The 15000-nt window shown below is 34.5% G+C and overlaps 1 protein-coding gene across 1 annotated transcript in view; it reads right to left on the reverse strand.

Moving 5' to 3' along the window:
* LOC135216596 (uncharacterized) overlaps window positions 1–15000 on the reverse strand; it is a 987502-nt gene that overhangs the window by 592270 nt on the left and 380232 nt on the right.

Consider the following 15000-nt stretch of genomic DNA (forward strand, 5'->3'; position numbering starts at 1 on the left):
TTCATAAGATAAAACGGAGACAATAAAAGAAAAGTTCATTGACAATAATATTAATCGGAATATATCAGTGTTACATATTCTATTTAACCACTAACAAACTGCCTAATTAAAAAAAAAATTAAAAAAAAAAACTAATAACCCTTTCCTTTCCTTTCCATAGTTTATTTAAGTAGACCTGACGAAATCGGTTAACGTTTGACTTCTACCTAAATTTATTATGGATTCAAATTAATATTAGTTCTAAAGATTCCTTTCCGATCAAAGAAGGCTAGGGTAATTTTATTGTAGAATAATTTACAAACAGACCCAATCCGCCACTAAATTATTGCAGAAGAGAGGCCAGCAGAACAAAAGGAACCACCCTAATCAAATCAGTTACGAATCATGCCATTAATGACTAACTAATGCCTGTATTGGTCCCAATTGGACAATTCTTCATTACTCCTTTAAAAAAAGGAAATAAAGGATCTTCAAGGCATCGTAAGATGTAGCAAATATTGTATGTAGCAAGCTCGATTATTAGTACAAAATAACACGTATTCGATAATGACGAAACAGAAATAAGTAAATCTTTATACCTGAGGTTGTTCAATCATAATGCTTGGAGTAAACTTTCTTTCTAATTTCCTTTATTTTTTTTTTTATTTTTTTCCTTTATTTAGTCATTGCAAGATAAAGAAGTGAAGATATTTCTATTTAAACAATCATGTCTACAGATGTATGGGTACGAAATGTTTTAAACCCCTCATATCATGGGAGGAGAGCAACCATCATGCTTGTCAGCAAGCATGGACTTCGACTTTACAACATTTCATAAAAAAAACCTAAGATCTTGGCAGCATATGAGTTTTCATTAAAAATATTTTATGCTTTTTTCACATATCTTAGGTTTTCCTTAATGAAGTCTGCGAAATTTCGAAAACATTTTATGATATAAGATTATTCGTTATTTATACAATATGAATAGAAATGCCTTTTATTTAAAGCTTAAGAGCTTTTGTTTTTTCAAATAATGAAAGAAAGCAGACCGAAGGTAATTTTATGCATGCAGGTTTAATTAATCCCTTTTGTTTAGTTATGGTTTTATATTAATCCCATAATTGTTTATGTTTGTCTAATCAAGACCTTTTGTTTAATGTTTCCTTCTGACTTTGTGTCTAAAATGGTGATGTGAATTTTAGAAAATAAGTATTACTAGAGCGTTCTATGTGTTGTCGTGTCCGTTTGTTTATTTGTTAGTTTTAAGGCATTGTGAAGATATGTCTGCCAGGTTATTTAATCCTGAGTGATTTATGTATGTATGTATTGTAATGGTATATTAATATATATATATATATATATATATTATATATATTAATATATTTATAATATAATATATATATAATAATATATTATATATATTAATTATATTATATATCCACTGTCCGGTCCCAAAAGGCCCAAGCCATACATTGGGATAAGGGCAGGAGCCCTGTGTAACCTTGTAAGGTGGAGCAGTGGCTTAAAACCTACCATAAGAGGTGACTGCTTGGGGGTTAATGTTGGAACCTCTGTGACCTTTTTAGGAAATGCAATAGGCTTATGGATGGTACAAAATTAATACAGCTCTGAGGGCTCCAACGACAGGCCCTAAGCAAGCCGGTGAGCTGCTATAAATTGCTCAATGAACCGCAACGGAACTTACTTCAGGAACCAGCACCCATTGAATCAAAGGATGCCCAGGGCAACATCCTGACTCGGAATGTTAATTGGACATGGAACACGGGAAAGAAATAAATCTTTGAGATTAGGAACAATTAATCTAAGTACTTTGAGAGGTAAAGGAGGAGGATGGTAATCATGATGATGGAGGAAAAGAAAAAATAGACATTTTATTTGGGGTTGTGTGGAAAACTCGTTTACCGGAGGAAGGAAGGAACAAAATTATTATTGCATAACAATTACCAATTATTTTGTACAAAGGTGGAAATAACCGCACGAAGACAGGAGTAGGTTTATTGTTGGAGTGAAGAGCATAGCTTGGAAAAAATTAGTCCATCTAGCAATTCCAAAATGTGATAGGATTATTAGCATTTCCTTAAAGTTAAGAACATTTCAAGCCAGCAAATAATTCAGTGTATGCCAACCCGAACAGCAAGGGGCCGCCTCAAGAAGAAAGGAAGAATTTCTACAGAGACATCTATCTAAAAGACAGTAAAAAGAATTCTGTCCCCTCTATGTAGAGACCATAACAATTAATAATGGTGGGAGAATATGAATGGACATGATTGGGCAAGACATGGAATCATGGCATTAGAGAGCATATTAGGAGTCATTTAAAAGCATTGGAAGACAGAAATAGAGAACAGGGAAAAAGAAAACAATAAATTGATTTTTGTCAATAACCTAAAACCAGGATGTCCATTATGAACTGCTTTCCTATAATCATAGAGACAAGCCCACAAGTGGATCGTGGTACCGAGGTGGAAACTCGGTTTTTAGGAAGCAAATATACTGAAAAAGATCAATGATTTGTAAATGGCAAAAATAAATAAAAAATAATAAAAATTATTGGTCAGAAGATGTAAAAAAGCAATCCCCTCCTGTGTCATTCGATTCAGATCACAGGCTTTTGTTCTTAATTAAATAAAAGATGAACAAAACCCAAACCAATTAAAAAGCAAGTGAATGAGAATAGATTTATTTTATTTTAGAGAAAGTAATGAGAGAAGAGGAGTGCTTAGTTTAGAGTATTGCAAAACGAAAATAAGAAGTAGGAGTAAACCAAATGCAACAGGAAGAAGCAATGACCCAAATGAAAAATGGAGACAAACTTTTAAGAAATGGCTGTAGTGGGTGCTGCTTAATAATACAGTGCAAAAGAAAAGATGTTCGAAGGTAGGCGAAGGAAAAAACAAAACCTGCTTTGGTGGACCCCGCCCTCACAACTAAAAGGCCGCTGTTTGCAAAGAAACAAAATGAAACACTCTTTCAGAAAATGGAAATGAAAACTTTGAATTTTGGAAGATCACAATAAAACTAAAAGAAAGAAGCCGTCGGGAAAGAGAAAACGGAAAGAATAAAAGCTCCAAACAAAAATAAAGAGAAAGCATGGGAAAGAAATAGGAAAGAAGTCTGGGAAATGAATCTCCAAAGGTAACCGAAGAAAACTCATAATTAGCACTAAGCACGCCAAAAACTAATAGAAAGGGAAGCCAAACACCCACTTATTTGTAATCAAAACAGACCCTATTGGATTGGACAATTTTTTTAATTTTAACCGCGAACCCCGCAGAAAATTGAATTAAGGATGGAAACATCACTTTGAAACACTACTAAAACAACGGAAACAATGGACCTTTGAAGAGCATGTAGAAATTTGATTGTGGTTTGGGATGGCAAGAACCTGACATAAACAACACTGGAGTTAAAAAAATGCTACTCAAGAGGATGGAAAAGAAATGGTAAAGGCCCCTGGAGTGGATACAAATACCTGCTGAGCTCCTTAAAAACAAACATGGGGACGGATGGATGTCATCCTGGCTAACTAGAGCTAATCGAACATACCTCGGAATGGGAATGGCAAATGGCCCCCACCTGAAGAACCTGGAGAAGAGATTCTAAATTATGCCCAAAATCGTATAAGAAAAGGTGACAAGACAAACTGCAGCTAATTTATCAGAGGAATATCCCTGAATGTCAACATGCCTTTTAAAGTAATATGAAAGAATACTTGAAACTACTGATGATTGAAGGATATTGGTTGAAGAACCAAAAGCTGGTGTGAATGGCAAAAACGGTTTTCTCGGTTTTCGAAACCAGGAAGAAGGGAAACAATGATATGATTTTCTCCCTCCAAAGATGATTTTATTTGAGAAGAGCTGGGAAATGGGACAGGCGGGATGAGATATATTCTAAAAAGAAAAAGGATTTTTGATAGCAGTACCAAAGAATTGAAAATATGGGAATGCCCTAAAAGACCCTTAACTGAATTGGAATTCCCTGAGAAACTTATAATAAAGAGCAATTTAATATACTACCTCAAAACATCAGATCCAGAAGTAAAGAATATCAAATCAAGAGAAATGAATGATCTGGTTTGAAATAAAATCAGCTGAGTAAGACAGGGCAGCGTCCTTTCGCCACACTTCTTTTTAATATTGGTTCTTAAGATAAATGTATGGAGGGGAACCTAGGTGAGGATGAAGCTGCAGATATGACCATGCAACCTATGTATGCAAGATGACCATGCAATGATAGCCCTCAGGCGCAGAATCTCTCCAAAAAGAAAACGTCAAGCAAACTGGAACGCGAATCCTAACAGCTAAATGGAATGCGGAATCAACAAAAAGAATAAGAACAGAGAATCATGCACCTATCACGAACCCAACCAGTAATCGTAGATTGTAGAATTAGAAAGGTTCAGACATTGTGAAACAGTGTAGAAAATTTCAAAAATGATCTTAGGAGTAAAGATTTTAAGTTGACCAAAACGATTCAAAAAACTGGAAAAATAACTACCCGAATACAGAAATTTCAGTAACAATCTTGTATCTGCTCTACCCACCTGAATGAAAGACAGAAAATATAACCTCGCAAAGTGAAAACCATAATATACCTCTCTTTTTAAATTTTAAAGATCCAATATTGGACTTATGGTCCCATTGAATGATCATGGACCATTAAACATCAAGAAACTAGAAGACCAACTTCAAAACAGCAGCTGAAAATGAAAAGCCTTAAGTACTTCATAAAAAAGGTGTAACAAAGACTAGATAGGCTACGAAAATGTAAAGAAACATTAACGAAAGAGAACTGGGAGTTGGGAAGGGGAATACTAGATTTTGTGGAGAGAGGACAGGCTTTAGATGGTTTGTTGGTACACACCAAAAAGAATGGCAGGAGGAGCGATATCCTATAAAAAGGTTTTTGGGGGAAATGGAAAAAACCCCAAAAAAACCGGAAGGAAAGAAGACCGGTAGGCAAGACCAAAAAATTGAGATGGCTACAAAAAATAAACATAGAGAGAGGAGTAGAGGGAGGAGGAGGCTCTAGTTTGCGGGAAAGTTGATGAAGATTGAGGCCTCTATGATGTATCGCCAAGAATGGAAGACTGTTCCTGAAGCAGGACCGACTGACAGGCCCACTGGAGGCCTACCTGGCCGTCTGGAGTGAGAAAGGGTGAGAAATAATAATATATAATATATAATATATATATCTATCATATATATATCATAATATATATAGTAATTATTATATATTTTATAATATCTTTATATAATTCCGACTTGAAGGTAATTTTATATCTCTGTAATTTTATTTTATACCTATGTATCTTAGATATGATGATCTGAATTAAACTGAAACTTATCTATCTGTGTGTGTGTGTCATCTGAAATTTCAGTTCTGACTTCTATACTACTATCATAGAGTTTTCATCATACATATTTTTCTTACAGATATCTTTGTCCTGTGACGATTTTCAGCCAAATATCGTCCCACTAGCTTTCAGGCCCTATCCTGTGGACCCACATTTTCAAGAGATTGTAGGTTGTACAGCCTGGGATCAAGGGAGGCCTGACAGTACTTCGAGTGTGGAGTAAAATTAAAATTAAATGTAAATACTTAGAAGTAAACACGTTACACAGTGATTTTGTGGGTTTCTTTTTCAATCGATAAGATTATTGTTAGGAAGTATCAAGAGAGTGAACGAGCAATCTAGTGATAATATATTTCCTGCAAGAGGCAAGGTTTAAAAGGATAATGAAGTAAAAAATAAACCATAATGTTGGAGTACTGAATGGTAATATGGGTGAACATCATCCTCGATGCTAATATGCGCCTTCACTGGTCTAAGGATACCTGTAGTATATCCTTAGGAACAGAAGATTCAAATCAATATTTTAAAAGATGTACTACAGATGAAGCTGGTTATGAAAAGTGGGACGCATCATACATGAAGCACTGGATACAACAGTTTGTAAGCTAAATGTTTGGAAGAGAAGAGGAGTATCTGTGGCAGCCTAAACTAAAATGCATGATGAGATTGGTAAGCAAACTTTCCTTAGTGGTTGTGACGTGCTCATTCTGAATGAAAAAAGAAAAAATGAGGCTACTGATGCAAACAGTTTGCTTAGTACTTTAGCAGAAGCAACTAAATTGAAGACTTGTCAATATATATATATATATATATATATATATATATATATATATATATGTGTGTGTGTGTGTGTGTGTGTGTGTGTGTGTGTATATATATATATATATATATATATATATATATATATATGTGTGTGTGTGTGTGTGTAACATAAAGAGGGGATTTGCTATGAGATATTTTAAATAATATATAATGTGATATGGTATGACATTTCTTAGAATGTAGAGGATCAGCAATTTAACTTCCCTGGAGACAGTGTCCGAGCGACAGCTTAGGAAGGCTGACATGTCCTTTTGAGGTGGTGTGATCAAAACTGCTGTCTTAAGCAAATCAGTGCCTCGTCCTGTCGCCATGAGAGCTTGATGTAGAGGTGACTTTGAAACTGGTCTTAAGCAGTTTCAGAGCGTGAACATTCTGAACATTGAGTGTGGGTTTGTAAGTATGTGTGCGCTTTTCCCCCTACATAAGGAAATGTATTGTTACCATGACGGGAAGACTATTACAGAGAGAAGGCAGGGCCAGGATAGCTCCTGCCAAAGTGTTTGTTGATTAGTGACAGTGCAACTGTGCTGAAATGGGTGAGTGTTATTATATCTATTTTGGCCAAAGTGTGGCTGGATTGTATTTGAATATTTATTTCAGAGATATTCTATTTATATGATCTTTTGATTTTGCTCTTGTGCTTACCAGATGTTCTCCTGCCTTCTAACAGGCGTTTCTGGAAGAGGGGAAAAGTTTCTGGAGAAGAGTGGGATTAATCATGGCGGAATAGTGTACTGACTTAATTACTATGTTGACTGTGCCTAACTGTTATGGCTAAACTAATGTTGATGTTAGATTAATTACCGAGGGTTATCTGAGTTATTTGGACTTTGGGTTTAACATTTCATTTAGTCATTCTGTTAAGAATCTGAGTTATTCAGTTAATACTTTGCTTTCAAATAAATGCATATTTTGTAATTCACGACTCTGATTTGATGACCTAGTTAGTGGGGGGGGGGAGGGGGGGGGGAGGGGGGGGAGGAGGTATGTCGAGAGAGAGAGAGAGAGAGAGAGAGAGAGAGAGAGAGAGAGAGGAGAGAGAGGAGAGAGAGTTACCAATTACCAGTTGTCTGCCGCTCTGGCCTATCACTACCAAAATGATAACGAGATTGACGATCTCGTTGTTATATATATATATATATATATATATATATATATATATATATATATATATATATTATATATATGTGTGTGTGTGTGTGTGTGTATGTATAGTGGTTGTGACGTGCTCATTCTGACTGAACGAAAAAAGAAAAAATGAGGCTACTGATGCAAACAGTTTACTTAATACTTTAGCAGGAGCAACTAAATTGAAGACATCACTATATATATATATATATATATATATATATATATATATATATATATATATATATACTATATATATATATAACGATACCATTTACATAAACCTAAAAAACTGAAATAGCTATACAGGCATTCGAACCTAACGCAGTATCAGTTATTACATTTTTCGTTCTCAAAATTGAAGTCGATACCATAACAGTCGCATTTCCTTACAATTTCGTTGTTAATGGGACTTTTGTAATTCTATTAGGAGGAGCCTTGTAATTCCATGAAATTTCATGCGCGTATAATTGGCGGAAAGTTAATTGCTTCCAAGTAAGGAACAACAGGTGGATGGCAAAATCCCTAGCAGATAAAGTATCATTTTTGACTTTCTCAGAAAATAAAAGCGCTTCACCCACACAATGTGATAACATTGTGAATAATGAAGATGGCGCTCTCTTTCTCTCTCTTTAATATGTATCATACATACATCCATATACATGCAGGCTCACACACACACACACACACTCACACACACACACACACACACACCACACACATATATATATATATATATATATATATATATATATATATATATATATATAATTTTCCAAAGAAGATTCCAAAATCAAGTAAAACATTGGTTCTCATGAGTTTTCGTGTCATCACTATATACATATCTTCAGACGAATTCCTTTCAATATCTGTAATAGAGGAAAGCACCTGAAAAACAGTCTTTACTTTACGCTAATTCCGGTATTTGCAGGGCATTTTCATCACACGTTTGAGTTATTTTACACACACACACACACACACACACACACATATATAGTATATATATATATATATATATATATATATATATATATATATATATATATGTGTGTGTGTGTGTGTGTGTGTGTGTGTGTGTATGTATGTATATATGGAATCCTTAAAGTATTACTTTAAATTCAGATGAAGTTGTTAAAAGTAAATATGACCCGACTGAACAATAACCTATGACGCATAACCATATTTTAATCTTATTCCGTATGACCATCATGATTATGTGTTTTTAAGCCTTGCGATACCATTATGGAACTGAATTCAGTTATTTCCGTGACAGTTTAAGGCAGTGTTTTTGCGGTATACTTCATTCGAATTGAGCTGACCGTACCTGACTCTCCAAGCGACATTTCGCAATTCGAAAAGTAACTGGAGGTTATCTTGCGACATCACAGCCTAGTCATATGCCACTTAAAGGAGGTCATTATAGACGAAGGGCTGGAACACCGCAATTCGCAAGTATTTGAAGAAGATGAAGACATCCGCAAATGGACTGAAAAGATGAAGTGCAAGAGGTCTTAGAATGAAGGGTTCTCAAAGGGAGATAATGCACGCTTACAAAGCCAAAGGTGATTGTTGATGTGTTCAGGGAGGCTCGACGTGCTGTTGTTGAGCTTACTTTTTTGATATATGAATTTTTACTCACGGTGGGTTCAATCTTGATTCATTATTTGAAAGGTGATCTTGCCAATGACAATTCAACTTGCTTTTTTTCCTCAGCCCACATTTTAGGCGAAAAGTCTTGCTGTTTAGAAAACTGTCTACATTATGTTAATGAAGTATAAAATCCTACGTCAATTTTTGAAATTTAATGTAACCATTCAGTATACAATATAGTTCCTGGACATAAATTGAAAGCCTTAATTATGCAAGGGGAGAATGAGAGACTCCTTGTTCTTAATCTTCATTAATACGATGATGTAATGTTAATATATGAGCCATTACTTATTAGGGACTTGGTATAACTAGGCCATTTTGATTAATATCTTCATTACAGTGTGCTGGTATTGTGTGCCTTTCATCTCTGTCTACTAAATAGCAGTTTTAATGAGAAGGAATACATACGAGTAAATTTTTTAACGAAGTATAGGGAGTTACAAATTATAGTTTATTGAAATTCCCATTTTTTTTCTATTTGAATGTTCTTTTGGAACGCGGCGAAAAAGTGAATGCCAAAGGATGTCACTGACCTTTGAAGGTCGAAATTGGTCAGCAAATTTTCAACTGTTCGGTTTTCCCTAACGTAAGGGCACACTTTAGCACTTCGTTTAACTTTCCAGTTTTATAACTGTGTTATTTCTTTATTAAACATGAATTCATCATAGTTGTATAAGGGAATTTGGCTGGTTGATTCTCTAAACACCAATTTAGGCAACATAAATAGGTAAAATACCTCGTGTATATAATCATCGAATTAGAGACAAAAATGTTCAATGGCGATTGTGACTGCACCCTTGGGATACAAGGAGACTCAAAAGTCTCTGGGAAAGGAATACACAGATCTAATTTGACAAGGAATAAATACAAACTACTAAAAGCTGTGCCCAGAGTTTATGCTTCAGAAGAAAATTAATACGATTTAACTATACAAGACACCCACTGTGGCACAACTCAGGAACATAAATGGTGGACTCCTCTCAGAAGGAATATTAAAGATGTTTTCGTAAGAGTGCAGTATACTGTTTGGCCTTGAAAACTGGTGATGCCAGTCTCTTGGAATTGATCCTCTGAGCATGGACCTGTGGATGCTGAATCTCTCTTCAGCAGCAATTCGCAATTCAAGAAATAACCACTGGCATGGGTGAAAGTATCCAGTACATTGCGGTGGACCTGAATTCAGTAGAAGTACAGTAAGATGTGCAATGCTTAATTTTCCTTGCAAATTGTTGAGTCACTTCTTCATACCTATCTCCATAGTTCTTACCCTTCTAATTCTTTCAACAATTCATATCATAGCTTCAATATTTTTCCTTCATTCATGTTCAGAATTGTCACTTCGCGCACATAAATGAGACCCGGCTCAAGAACCCCTATTCACTATCCATTTATATAGCGCCCATCCTTTTCCATTCTGGTACTTAATTCAATTGATCCATAAATAAACAGTAACGCCATTATCTAAGACCTTCGTTACACAACAAACCTACCACTCTTCCATTAACAGTCTAAGACACGATTTTGTTTTCATTTGTACTCGCTCGCAGTAAATTACCTTCACCAACATATATACTCAGCACACTAGACGTTCCATCTCTTGTTAGTTATACCATTAGTTTAGCGTTAGTCCAATAAGTATTACGCCTAGCTCTCAAACTTATTACGTATATGTTTTTTTAATAAACACTTGATCTGAAAATTCTCTCCATTATTAAGTCCGCATTGTTTATTCAGAGGTCAACAAGATGAACGAGGCAGTGAAAGTTTTAGCTGTCTCTGAAACCAACACCCATTACTGGTACAAAAATATTAGCATCATCTGTCTATATCAATGTGTATGAACGAGGACTGGGGGAGGGGGGGGGTGCAAAAATAAAAGTAGGTAGCAACACCAAATCAATTAAAAATTACTAATAAATAATAAAAATATAAATCTATAATGCGTTAATACCAGGATAGTTGTAGCCTGTGATGCCATTCTGTAAAAATAATTCTCCAATATGACAACGGATACACGAGACAGGTATGAGTGGTGATAAAGATAAGCCACAGGAGAAATATCAACGTTGCACAAAATATATTCGTCATAAAAATTCTGTTATTTCCTAAGGGTAAAGCAGGGAAGACAGACTTTCTTATTCAATTTAAGTTTTTGGCTGTGGTTTCGTTAATATTTTAGCCGTAATTCAAAATAAACAGGCCAAATAACATTATATGCTAGTATGTATGCAACGTATATTGATTTCCGCTAACCTACAGCTGAAGAAACTTGCAATCTGTTAGTAAACTTCCATTGTAATTTATATGTAAACGGGTGAGAGTGAGGTGAAGAAACAATTCGTAAACAAACAGCCAACGGTGAGGTAGAAAAAAGCTAGGCATGCAGTTATTATTACTCCAGCTGAAGTTTTGATAGCCAGCTTCATACTCTGCAGAAACGAGAAACAGTTGCGTTTCTCTCTCTCTCTCTCTCTCTCTCTCTCTCTCTCTCTCTCTCTCTCTCTCTCTCTCTCTCTCTCTCTCTCTCTCTCTCTCGTACCCACACAAAACTAAGCAGATTAACAGAATCTCAGATATCTTTTTCATGAAACACTTAAATGATGATAAATCCTGTTGTACTCATATCATGAAACGAAAAACATTTCAATACATAAAACTTGTAACTTGAAAGTACACATTTCATATAATTTTGACTAAAATCTTGACACTAGAAACAAAGAATTCCCTTAAAATCAAAGTATTACAAAAACATTAATTTTAGGGTCAAGTACTTTTCTTCAACGGTTTCTGCCCCGAAGCAGAAGGAGAACGTCTGAATCTGACTGAATATTTCATGTAGTCATGAATGTGTGATTGTATGGAATTTCGGCCTTGTGACCCGGTACATCATGGCAATGTATACCTAGAGATAAAAGAAGTCTCGGTAAAAAAAAAATTACTATTATTAAAGGCTCACACAGACATGTACATATTAAGGTATAAAAATTACACATAATATTCGTAAACATTTATACATTTAACAAAATAAAGTATTCAAATGTGAAAAATACCACTTTGGAAAAGGCAATAATATCCATCCGGCTATTTCTAAAACGGGACCAACGCACCAGAATATACCTAGCCGACAGAAACGTATCACATGACAGAACACACACACGAATACATAAATATATTGGCAATAGTGAGGAGGGTAAAAGAAAGGAAACAAATATACTTACATACATACATACATACATATATAAATATATCTATATATATATATATATATTATATATATATATATATATATATATATATATATAAGGAACCCATAAAAACGCCAAAATATAGAGAGAAAAAATACTATATTTCAGACTGCTGTCTCCCTCTTCGGGTAGATGAATGAGAAAAGTTACAGAAAAGGTGGTATTTATAACAAGAGATCCATCTGCAGGTAAGACAGTTTAGGTCACTCCCGCTGATAATCTTCCTTTAATCCTCTTAAGCGTTGGTTGAATGAAAACTTTGTCAATGACATCTGAATCTCATGCTCCCTTTGAGATGTTCATCGCCTGCCTCTTTTTAATCAAGGCCGATTCCATCATTTGGCTCTTGTACCGGCATTTGACTGGGAGCACTCGATTGACAAAGTTTTCATTCTACCAACCCTTAAGAGGATTAAAGGAAGAATATCAGCGGGAGTGACCTAAATTGGCTTACCTGTGGATGGATCTCTTGGTATAAATACCACCGTTTCTGTAATTTTTCTCATTCATCTACCCGAAAAGGGAGACAGCAGTCTCAGAAATATAGTATTTTTCTCTTTATATTTTTGGCGTCTTTATGGGCTCCTTTTATTAAATGGAATTCTGCTGTAACAGAACAGTTTTACCAGTCATATATATATATATATATATATATATATATATATATATATATATTATATATATATATATATATATATATATTTGTTTCCTTTCTTTTACCTCCTCACTACTGCCAATATATTTATGTATACGCGTGTGTGTGTTTCAGTATATATGTGCATATTTTAGATGACAGCAGTCCGCCAGTGTGTTCTGTTATTGCAATACGTTTCTGTCGGCTAAGTATATTCTGGTGCGATATATATATATATATATATATTATATATATATATATATATATATATATATATATATATATATATATATATCGATCACACCCTAGGTCGGAATAGAAATTCATTTCGGAGGTGGATCCCGAAGGCATAGCACAACCTTGACACTAAAGCGTGGCCATAAATCTCAATTTCCAGAGTAACCGCGAATCTACAGAGAAGAAATCCCCAAAACGTTCTCTGGAAGCAAGATTGAATCTGCAATTTGAATGAGATAACACTCTTCAATTTGTTCAGGCTGAAATTTATTTCCCGTATTACCTAACTTTTTTCGTTAATTTTCACTCCTACGTGGCCAAACACCGCAACATCACGACCCCCCACCATAAAGGTTATAAATAAAACCCTTAAATCTATAGGTTTTCAGGCTCCCTACCTTATGAGTTTCTCCTTCACTTTCTCCTTCTTCCCTTCTCTGTTTGATCCCTTGCCTACTACAATTAACACATTTACTGGCGAGGCGAAAGATCTTTGATCTAAGGCTTATTATTAATCTTCTTTTACTTCCTTTTTTCAATCACGGCGAATAGCACAAGGCCAGGTTCATTTAAAATAAAAACGAGCAAACTTACGTCTCTGAATAAATCAATACCGAGGAAATTATGTGCTTCATCCTATAAAAAAATCATGAAAAGACGTCATATATATTATATATATAATTATAATAATAAGATATATATATATATATATATGCTTATATATATACATATATATATAATATATATGAATATATATATACATATATAATTATATATATGCATATAATAATATTATATATAAATAAAATAATATAAATATATATATATATATAATAATATATATACTATATAAATGATGTCTGTTATGACGCTTTTTTCATGTTTTTTTATAGGATCAAGCACATAATTTCCACATAATATATATATATATATATGTATGTATGTATATATATATATATGTATATATATATATATATATTATATATATATAATATACAAATTAAATTTACGTAACCTCTTTACCTAGCTACCAAAAGTGCAAAACCTTTCGGTTCTTTAAAAATTCTATCCTAAATGAAGTTGCCTGCCCCATGTCTTTTTCTAAACATATCTGGCCCTGCTGCCCATTTACGATGGATCGACTGGTGGTTGGACGGCCGTATATGTATGTATAATACTATATCAAGGATACAAGCAAAAAAAATACACCATGGTAAAACTCCATTTCCTTAACCTTAAACTCTAAACTTAATAGCGTTAAAGCAATAAAGTGAGTTTTAAAGGTTTACACGATTAAAAAATTTGATTCGCGTTTAAAAACGCAAGATTAAAAAAAAGTTTACATTGAGAGAGAGAGAGAGAGAGAGAGAGAGAGAGAGAGAGAGAGAGAGAGAGAGAGAGAGAGAGAGAGAGAGAGAATCTAATAATTCTTATGATGTTCACTGTAACACTGACTTTTCTGATGTGTGAAACTTTCGATTCCACTTCCCCCGTGTCCTTGCTAGAGTGTGTCTGATCTGTTCGTCTGTAAGTGCGCGTGGTGACTAATATCTTACAACCTTCCTGTTACTTGCTCTGACACTAAATAATGCAAATGTGACACGATAATCTAATTGTTCATAAGCATCACCAAAAATGAAGGTTATCTCGATACCATCTCTTGGGTTGTGTGTAATCATTCGCCATATAAGACAAGGAAAGAATCCCATTTATCCAAGCTCCTTGAATGAGGACAATGCATTAAATTTCAAAAAAATAAACCAATATACCTCCTTAGAAGATAATGACGTCCGATCTTCTCTTAGCTTGGAATAACACACTCGTGACGCCGCGCCGGCATTCCCACTGCACGCTTTGCCAATAATAACTAATCGGCTCTTTGAATACTTACTACTATTTACTCAATAACTTACCAGGGAACAACT

The sequence above is a fragment of the Macrobrachium nipponense genome, chromosome 6, assembly GCF_015104395.2.
Source record: "Macrobrachium nipponense isolate FS-2020 chromosome 6, ASM1510439v2, whole genome shotgun sequence".
NCBI lineage: Eukaryota > Metazoa > Arthropoda > Malacostraca > Decapoda > Palaemonidae > Macrobrachium > Macrobrachium nipponense.